The following is a 10,144-nucleotide window of genomic DNA, read 5'->3' as shown; positions in this document are numbered from 1 at the left end:
TGAAAGGGGAAGAGAGGTTCTAGAGGATCTGCACGCGGGTTTTTGTGCCTCACACATAGGCGGCAGGTCCTTGGCAAGAAGAACCAGGCGGCAGGGTTATTTTTGGCCTACTCTTTAGGCAGACGCCATGGATTTGGTGAAACGGTGTGATAAATGCCAAAAGTTCGCCCGACTGATACATCGACCGACAACTGACTTGACAGCCGTCCATAGTCCGGTTTCGTTCGCAAAATGGGGCATGGACATTTTGGGTCCGTATACGCCTGCATCAGGCGGTGGCCGATACATTTTGGTAGTAGTAGATTACTTCACCAAATGGGTTGAAGCAGAGGCGGTCAAAGGCATAAAAACAAAAGACGTGATCTCCTTCATTTGGAGAAACGTTATCACCCGGTTTGGGGTTCCAATGTCTATGGTCTTTGATAATGGACCTCAATTCGAAATGCCTGTCCTCAAGAGCTGGTTGGGAGATCAAGGAATCTCCCATTGTTTTGCATCTGTTGGCCGTCCTCAGGCAAACGGTCAAGTTGAGGCCTTCAATAAACTGATCTCAGACGGTATAAAAAAGAAGGTGGAAAGAGCCGGTGGACTATGGGCAGAGGAACTACCTCATGTCCTTTGGGCCATCCGGACCACTGAAAATGGGGCAACCGGTGAAACCCCATTCCTCATGGCATACGGCACTGAGGCGGTGCTCCCCATCGAACATTATGAGCCAACGCTTCGCATCATGCTATATGATGAGGCAGCCAACTGGGAAGCCATGCGGCTTGCATTGGATGCTCTCCCAGAGCGAAGGGGCAACGCAGCTTTACGCCATGAGATTTACCACCTGAGAATGACACGAGCCTACAACAAGCGGGTTCACAAACGGCCCCTGAAAGTAGGAGATTTTGTGCTTCGCAAAATGGAAGCAACCGGTAGGGCCAATGAACAAGGCAAACTGACCCCAAATTGGGAGGGACCCTACCGGATCTTTGAAGAAGTACGAGACGGCACATACCGCCTGGAAACCCCAGACGGTAGAAAGCTGCCCAGAACTTGGAATGTAGATAATCTCAAAAAGTACTACTTCTAGAAATTGTATAGTTTTTGTATATTTCTATATAATTAATGAGAAAAATTTACTGCATATAGTGCTTACATGCGCCTTGTCTTGTGCTTAACATAAGCGGCACCCTTTACTTATTTCCCATGCGCCCTGTCTTGTGCCCAACACAAGCAAGCCCAGAAATTTAATGAATCAGCCGGTGACACCCATTCGGGTGAATTCATCAAAGAGAGCATCTCCCATTTGGGTGGAAAATTTTTCTAGTGATAAAAAATCAGGTGGCCCTAACCGCCTGATTGATCCATAGTTCCAAAGAATTGCGGGTTAGCATTCCCAAACATGCATCTGGCCCCCTCTTTGGATCGAGTATCATTCAAGGATGATCTCAAAACAGACAGCCGGTACCTAATGTCCTGCCTAATCGACTAAGAGAAGGCAGGTAGGAAAGCATTTGGGTTAGGCCAAGAATTTACGAAGGGTGTTCTTGCGAAAACCCAACCGGCAATCGTTACAAACGGTTGATGCTTGGCACTTAGCTAAAGCCTTAGCATTCGCGCTATAGCATATGGATAGCCGCCTGGCACCATTTCGTTTATATCAGTCTCTTATCCAGGGGCAATTACCTACCCTAATCCCAACAAGTCATGCGGAAACACATTCATTCAAAAAACATGCAAGGCAAAACCACAAAAAAAAATTTATAGTTACGTGAAAGAGTTGCTTGTGAAGACTCAGACGGTAATTGTACCGCCTGGGTTCTCTTGTCTACCCTCGCAAATTTCTTTGCTTACCTTCACAAATTTCTTTTCCTAGCTTACGAAGACACAGACGGCGGTTATGCCGGCTGGATTTTCTTGGCTACCCTTGTAAAATTATCAAAGTAAGAAGTGACATTCAAAACATTCAAAACAGCAAAAAGGAAAAGAAGCAAATTCATTCAAAAACCGGACCAACCGGTTGAAACTTAGCAGAAATAACCGGCATAGCCGCTGAAAATGTTAAGATTGTTTACAAAAAGATAAACCGGCACAGCCGGTAAAAATGTTAATGCTCAAAGTAGAAGACTATAGTAGAGTAGTCCGACCCTTCCGGCGAAATTACAAGATAATGAACAGCGCGCAGGCCAGGAGGTCGTTGCTACTCTACATTCACTATAACCCGGTCGCCCTGAGCTTGGTTCCCTTCCGCATGAGCTGTGTCGGTGTTGGGGACGGAGCCGGGATCCTCATCCTCGACTGTCGCCTCCAAAGCAGCCGCTTCCGCCTGCATACGCTGGAACTCGGCGTCCACCCACTGCTCGTACGGTGCGGGCCCCGGGTGACCCTCTTCTTCAGCCGGGTGGATGATGGAGAACGCCCTCTTCATTCGGTTTTGGCAGTCCTGCGCATTCTCCTCTATGAGCCGGCTCTGATCAGCCTCTAGGGTGGACTGGAAATTACGCTGAGCAGCGGCAGCCTCCTTGACCAGGCGATCATTCTTTAATTGCAGCCGTTTGCTTTCCTTTTCCGCCTGATCGAGCCGCTTGAGGGGCTCTTCATGCTTTTTCAGCTCATTTTCAGCGTTGTCCAGGGTCGCCTGGAGGTTGTCCATTTTGGTCCTTTGCTCTGAGAGGGCCCGTTGGAGGGACTTGACCTGATCCGCCTGTTGCATGATTATAGCTTTAGTTTCTAAGTCATGCACAATCATGGAATAGTGAGCAACGCTATGCGCGTCATCCGCAGAACGTTTGGCTCATCTTACCTCTTCCTGCTTGCGGATGTAGGCCCTCTTAAGCCCCTCCACGCGGAGCAGTGCCTGCAACAACAACACGACCGGTATTAGTTGAAAGACCGGATGGGTATATAACAAATTACGTGCCGGGTGGGTACTCAATTACTTACATCGGCCAAATCGACCATAACCCGGTCGGCATTGAAGGTATTGATTCCAAGAATCGCCTCCTTCTCTTCCCGGGGGACGACTTTTAGCATGGCCCGGGCGTATTGAGCAGCGTCCGGCCAGCGTGGTGAGTTATCTGCACCAGAAACAGACGGTGAGAATGCTGCGTACGCTCCACCAAAGGACAGCCGGCTGATCGGAGAATCTCCCGGCTGCGAAGAGGAGTACGATTTTACCCGCATGGGTATGTCGAGCAATGCGAGATCAAAAGGGTTAGTACCTTTTTGGGAAGCCTTTTGGCTTCCAGAAGCAGATGGACCGGTTGCGGTCCTTATTGGAGTGGCCTCTAAGGCCTTCTCAGTGTTGGACCCGCCTGGGGTCTTTATTGATTTACCGCCGGTAGTAGCCTGGTCGGTAGAAGCAGTTCTCGACACCTTTAGTGCCGGTTCCTCAACAGACGGCCTTTGCCGGATCTGTTTTTGTAAAGAACGGGGAATAACACCGTCCTGAAACAAAACCGCAAGCGGTCAGATGAATAACTAGCCAAAGAAACAACATAGCAAATCATATAGAGGAGGTCAGGCGGTTTAACCTTTTAGCCGCCTTAGCGGCAAGTTTCTTCTCCAGATTCTCCTTGCGGATATCTAAAGCCTTCCTTGCGGGTGTCTTGGCGGAAGGTAACATCTTCTTAGCTTCTTCTGCAAAACGAAAATACATCCGGTCAGAAATATGAATCTTACATTGCAATAAAGAGAAAAAGGACAGCCGGCAACAAATTAACTGGCTAGGGTTCTTAACCTTTGGTTTTCCACATTTTTCTAAGCCTGCAGGCGGACAAGAAACACTCGTCCTTGAAAAATTCGAGTTTGGGCACCCAGTTCTTGGGTACCCTTATTATCTCTCCGGATGTGAGAGAGGTAGAGGTCAGTTTGAAGAAACCGGAGTCTAGAATGGCCACCCGGTCGGTATCAGGGACAGGGGGCAGCCGACACTTTTGTCCCAAAAGCTCTGGCTTCCGGTTGTAGGTCCGGTATTCTTTGTTCTCCTCTTAAGACGGAGCTTTCACCAGGTAGAACCGGTTCTTCCAGTCTGACCACTTGGACGGCTTGTCCAAGGTCATCATGTACTTGGGGTGAGTAGTCAAGGTATACCAGGCCCTCTAGCCACCAGGGCTCCGGCTCAAATAGTGCATGTGGGCAAACGCCTCCCACCCGCGGTTGAGACCCTGCATCTCGCAGGTGGCGATATACCCTAAAATATTCACCCAAGAATTTGGGGTGAGCTGCCAAATGCCAAGGCCATACCCCCTAAGTATGGCCCTGATTGTGTTATGAAGAGGGAAGCGGACGCCGGCTAAGAAAGCCGCCTCGTAGCATCCAAACCAGCTGTTAGCATTAGGCTGGTCGTCCTCCCATACAACCGTCCCAAACTCCCCCGGCACGGTCATCTTATATCCTTCACCAAGCGGCCGCCTAGTGATAAAGTCTTGAAGGGAAGACCGCATGAGGGCACGGTCCCTCAAGGAGACGGAGATCATGAGAGGATCGTTTCTGCTTTGCCATGAAGGCCTCTCCGCCTCCTCGCTATCTTCTGATACGGTTAATAGCTGGAGCTACTGCTTTCGACCCGACCGTCATCAAAGCCGGCTGGGAGTTGGGAGCGTCATTGGCAGCACCTAGCTGCTCAGCCCCCTCAGCCGGATAGGTCTCCTCTTTGTAGGAGCCTAAAATGCTATCGCTTGGGGTGGCGGGGGTTCCGCCGGATGGTTCTCTAACCTCCCCGTCTGGTCGTCGAGTTTCAGAAGATAACTCGTTCGAGTCCCCGCCTCTGTAATTGGGGTCCATTGATGTTCCCCTAATTCTGGCCATGGTGTCCTGCACAGACACGGAGTCGGTCGATACAGGCGTTGAAAAGGGGAAATCCCAAAGATCAGAGGCGGCAGATCCAGTTCTAGTCTCAGCCGTACTAATTGACCGGCTGAGTTCACAACTATGGTCCGGGTACGGGTATAAAGGGTCCATCTACCTATGAGTCTTGTAAACAAAAATGCAAGCAAAAGACTCAAGCGGAAATACATGGAAAAACAAGAAGGAAGAGAGACGGAACATAGAGAAGAAAAGTGTTGGAACCTCAAGAAATTTCTTGGGGATGCTTGCGAAGACACAGGCGGTTTGAATACCGGCTGGGTTGTTTGAAGTACCCTCTCAAAAATATTTTGCTTGCTTGCTACTGCACAGGCGGTCTAAAACCGGCTGCTCTTAAAACAATGAAGTCTCCGTGTGCTCTGAATTTCAAGTACCGGATGCTCTGAAATGCCGGATGCTCTCAAAATTCAAGAAATTTCACGAAGTTTGTAAATGAGGCTTCGTGTGCTTCCTCCCCCATTAATAGGGTTTGTCCCGGAAGGCGAAGGGGCACGACCCTTCCCCTTCTGCTTTTCCCTCTTCCTTCAGTTAGAATTTGAAGGGGTTTTAAAAAATAAATAAATAAATAAATAAATAAATAAATTTTATTGCTCCGTCAACTCTCTTCTCAGGTGCCACATGGCACCCTGCTACGTCAGCACCTGAGAGGGGCAAATGTTTGGGGTAATTTAACCCCAGCCACGTGGCCCAATGGCAGTGCGACACGTGGCATCTCGCCATTGGTCAACAGGGCTCCAATCCCCTGCTGACACGTGTCCTAGGAACCCTAAATGGGGAACCAATGCTCCCCACTATAAATAGTGGGCGAATCCTCATTAATGGGCATTCAATTCCTTCTAAAAGAATTCACTTACATTCAATTAGTATTCAATACACTCATAAATACAATTCGCACAAAACCCGAGCAATCTTAATTGCGGAATTCTCCCATTACGCGAGAAGTAATTACTCTTTTACGCACTTTCTTCCTCCCGTACATCACTAACTTGATCGTCGGAGGCGGAGCTCCACCCAACCGGAGTCTCCGTGGTTTTGCAGGTACAGGCGGTCGAAGGGCATTCTTGGAATTGTAACTCTCCCGCAGGACACACCAAAAAACCCCGAAACAATAATAATAATACAATTAAAATAAGAATTTTTTTAAAAAAATTAGAATTTTATTAATATGAATTCAAAGTTTGTACATTGTTACCTATAAGGAAAATTACAAAATTAAATTAGAAATTTATTAATATGCATTCAAAGTCTTTGCTTGCTTCTGCTTTGCAGCTCTGTGTGTGCAAGCTGCTGTTGGGGCTGTTCTGGTTTTGTCCATCCTCTTGCTGGTTGCAGGTGCTGCCACTGGTGTACTGGTGCTGGCTGTTGATGCTGGATTCTGTTGCTGTGGCATTGCTGGTCTTCAGCTAGTCAGCTGCTCCTTGTCTATCTGTTGGTTCTGCCACAGCCTGCTTTCTCCAGCCTGCTGCTGTTGATATCTGTTGGTGGTGCTTGTTGTTCTTGTATTGCTGGTGCTCTGTTGCTGGAATGTTGTTGAGGTGTTGCTGGCGTGGTATGCTGGTTTTGGCCTGCATATCCTTGCTGTTGGTTATGTCTGCTGCTATTTCTGCCAGCTGTTGTTTTTGCTGTGTTTCTGCTGCCCAAGCTACTGCTTCTGCTGCTGTTTCATCTCAGACTGCCAGCTGGGTGCTTCTGCAGTTTTTATACATCTTAAGCTAAAATCGAGTTACTAAGCATAATCTATAGTTCAACACAATAATACTCTTGATTCTAAAATACTACCAAATGTACCAATAGCTTAATATGATCACCTAACATAACAAGCAAACCTTCCACTTTCCAAGAAAAATCACCATCGTTTAGGGATTAAATCAATAATTTAGACTTTTAATACATCCTAAACTCAAATCACATCGTTATTGGTTCATGATTTTTTCATTTAGCTATTTAACAATGGTGAGCCCCATACCGGATTTCTCTCCTCTCGCCATTTCTCTCCTACTCTGACTAACATACTAAAAATATACTAAAAATTAAAAATTCCCTCAACTTTTTATTTTTTATTTTTTTTGAAGAAATTCCCTCGAATATATAAGTGAAAAAATTAGCTATAGATGCAGTTACTAGGTTAGACATGAATTTTTCACAATCAACTCAATTTCACAATCAAAATTCATAACCCACAAATAGAAGCATATCAACAAAAATTAAAAAAACCAGGCAATATTCGCTCTTAATTTCTAAAGCCCACCTCCCAAAATCAAACATTTAATTCAACAAAAGAAAGTACATATATATTCCATCAGATCAAATTTTATACCAAATACAGAACATATATGAGATGAGAAAGATTATAAGCATCTAGATTCAACAAACACAACATGCAAATAACTGAGGCCAATATCAACCTAAAATAATACCATCCATCCTTGTCGGATTGACCTTTGCATGGCAATGTCGAGAAATCTTCAACAACCAGCCGAGGGTATTGACTCTGAATTGTAAGTAAAATCCAGTGAGTAAAGATATGATTAGAGGAAACACATCACCATACTGTGGTACCTAAAGCAAGAGGCATCAACTCGGCTAGAGTAACATACCTGATTAAATGTGTGAATCTGAACATTTGAATTGGTGTTTTTCAACAATCTGTATGCAATGAGTTTGAAGTCTTGAAAAGATGCTCCACAAGATAAAAGACTAACAACACGGAACATAAAAAAAAGGGTACTTTACCTTAAGTGTATTGTTTCGGGGTTTTCTGATGTCCTGCGGGAGAGTTACAATTCCGAGACTGGAACCGGACGCCTGTACCTGCAAAACAAACGGATGCTCCGGATGATTGGAGATCCGCCTCCGACGGTCAAGTTAGTACTTGCTTAAGGAGTAATTAATGCGGAAATTAAAGTGATTGGGTCTCTCTAGGTGAGAGTGTTTAATGTGCGTAATCCCCCTTAATGAGGATTAAGGGAGGTATTTATAACCTCGGGAAACGCACCAATCCTAGGTTTAGGTTAACCTTGGGCTGATTGGGCTTCCCTCGGAAGTTGGGCCTAGGTGACCGGTTATCCCGGTGTCATGGGAAGGACACGTGTCGTGTCGTAATTGGTCCATAGTGGACGGATCATTGCTTGACACGTGGCAGGCTCCTATTGGCCCATGTGACGGACACATGGCGGAACCTGATTGGTCCACTTGTCAGATGGTGATTGGTGGGGAAAAATCCCCTAATCATTTGCCCCTCACAGGTGGCACGTGACTGGTCACGTGTTACCTGTGACAGGTATCGCCCTGTAACAGGCGACGACCTGCTACAGGTGTCACTCGGCGAGAGGCCGAGAGATTCTCCCGCCAAAATTTTGAATTCTGGAAGTGACCCTTCGCCTTCTCACTTCGCCTATATAAAGGAGTGTTTACTTCGGTCATTTTCACACTTGAAAACTTTGTGAGAGAACATTCGGACCCCTGAACTTGCTCTGACATTTTGGACCCTTTCTGCCTACGGCCTGCTCTGCCAAGCCGACTGCAAAGGATTTTCAGAACTTCATCAATCGTCACTCGTTCAGGTAACCGTCGGTTCTCTTACTCTTAATTTTCTCTTTACTTTATTCTTTTTTGAAATGGCACCACGGAAGCACACGACACGACCTAGGTTAGTGATCAGCCGGTCACCGGGGACGGCTGAATCTAGGACTAGGAGTGCCGCCTGCCCTTTTCTGGACCCATCTTTGCCCTTTATACAAAGTCCGACTGTATCTGTGTCTATGCAGAGCATGATGGCCAGAACAAAAAAGACTGCCAGGATCTCAAACTCAGACGGCTCCTCCGACAGGGTGCCGATTAGTGAAACATCTGACCAGGCGCCAGATGTAGAAGTGAAACAAAGCGGCTTGAAAGCCGGCAGTTCTGAGGGAGGAGTCAAAGTGACCCCTTCCCATTTTACAGTTGACAATTCTTCATTCTCTCCTGCTCCTTTTACAGGAGAGGAGGCGGGCCCCTCCGGGAGAGGGGAAGAGTCGTCCTCTTCGGACTCGTCAGAGGACGATTCCGAGTCTAGCTCTTCTGGCCATGCTTCCCTGGACATAGAAGGGAAAAACAGTCGCCTACAAGAGGCGAGGCTTTCTCACGCAGTTGAGAAGGGGGACGATTGGGCGGAGCCATCCGCCTCTCACCGAGAGCAAAATACCCCCTACTACTGCACGATACCTCGGGGCCGGATCACGGCCATGCAAGAGAAAGTGGAGAGCTTTATCGCAAACCACACAATGGGCCCCGGCTTTTTAGTGTTCGTGCCGGATCCAGAAGACACAGTCGTATGGCCGGCTGGTACCAGTTATGATGGCGCCTGCTTTGGCTGCTACGAGGCGGCCATCAAGGCTGGGTTGCGCTTCCCACTACATCAAGCTGTTCAGCGGATCTTGGATGGGTATGAGTTGGGGTTATGGCCGTAAGCCCCGAACTCCTGGGTTAACGTACTCGGCTATGTGGCCGGGTGCGAACTGCACGGGGTGGAGCCGAGCTTCGAGGCTTTCGCCCACATGAACTACCTCAGCCGGACCCCTAAGGCAGGCGGTACCGGTTGGTATCAATTGATGAGCCACAGGGGCTACCTCATGACGAGAGGTAAAGCAAACAAATGGAAGGACTGGCGGAGCACCTTCCTCATCATTGAGAGTTCAGACACAGAGCTGAACAAGCGCTTCAACAGGTGGAACAAGAGTCCGCCCCTTCTTGCAGGCGGCCGCAGCATGCCGCCTGTTCCCCCCAAGGCTAAGAAAGAGATCCTAGATAAAGGACTCTTCAAAGTAGAGTCGAAGGTGAACTCTACTTCAGGGGTACGAGAGAAAGTACCCCTGCACTGCGTCCCGAGCTTCAAATAGCTCTACAACGAGTACTTTTTGGCCGCCTGTGGCCTCAGCAGTCGGTGCTCAAGAGGTAGCCGGCCTGTCGAATACTCTGCTGTTCCGTGCATTTCTTGTTAGGACTTTTATTAACTTTGCTATTTGTTTTTGCAGCGGACGCCATGAGCAAAATTACCGCCTCCAAGACTGCGGCGGCCATGTTGCGGGCCTCCATCATGCAACAAGCTTCAACCGACTCCCCCAACAAGGGGGCACCCTTGGTGGGCTTCGAACCTTTCACCCTCTTTTTGGAGTTGTGTTTATGCATATACTGACTCTTTTCTTCTTTATTAGATGGGCGCTCCAAGAGCTTCTTCTTCCCAACAGCCGGACCCCAAGGCCCGGAGGACGACTGTTGCGAGCTCTCTTGGTTCTGCCAGGAAACATGCGGC

General features: G+C 47.8%; 1 long non-coding RNA gene across 2 annotated transcripts; it reads right to left on the bottom strand.

The window, feature by feature from the left end:
- Positions 1-6,040: 6,040 nt before the first annotated feature.
- On the bottom strand, positions 6,041-7,600 carry LOC110722382. 2 transcript variants are annotated; one of them, XR_002511585.1, is made up of 4 exons: positions 7,588-7,600; positions 7,452-7,500; positions 7,260-7,345; positions 6,041-6,543 (listed from the first exon to the last, which is right to left on the bottom strand). It is a non-coding gene; the product is annotated as an uncharacterized LOC110722382 (long non-coding RNA). The 2 variants fall into 2 exon arrangements; XR_002511586.1 differs by having other exon boundaries at positions 7,272-7,345.
- Between the last annotated feature and the right edge of the window lie 2,544 nt (positions 7,601-10,144).

Source organism: Chenopodium quinoa, unplaced genomic scaffold (genome assembly GCF_001683475.1).
Source record: "Chenopodium quinoa cultivar QQ74 unplaced genomic scaffold, ASM168347v1, whole genome shotgun sequence".
NCBI classification, from domain to species: domain Eukaryota; kingdom Viridiplantae; phylum Streptophyta; class Magnoliopsida; order Caryophyllales; family Amaranthaceae; genus Chenopodium; species Chenopodium quinoa.
Note: the sequence above shows the minus strand (reverse complement) of the source record. Positions and strands in the feature narration are given on the sequence as shown.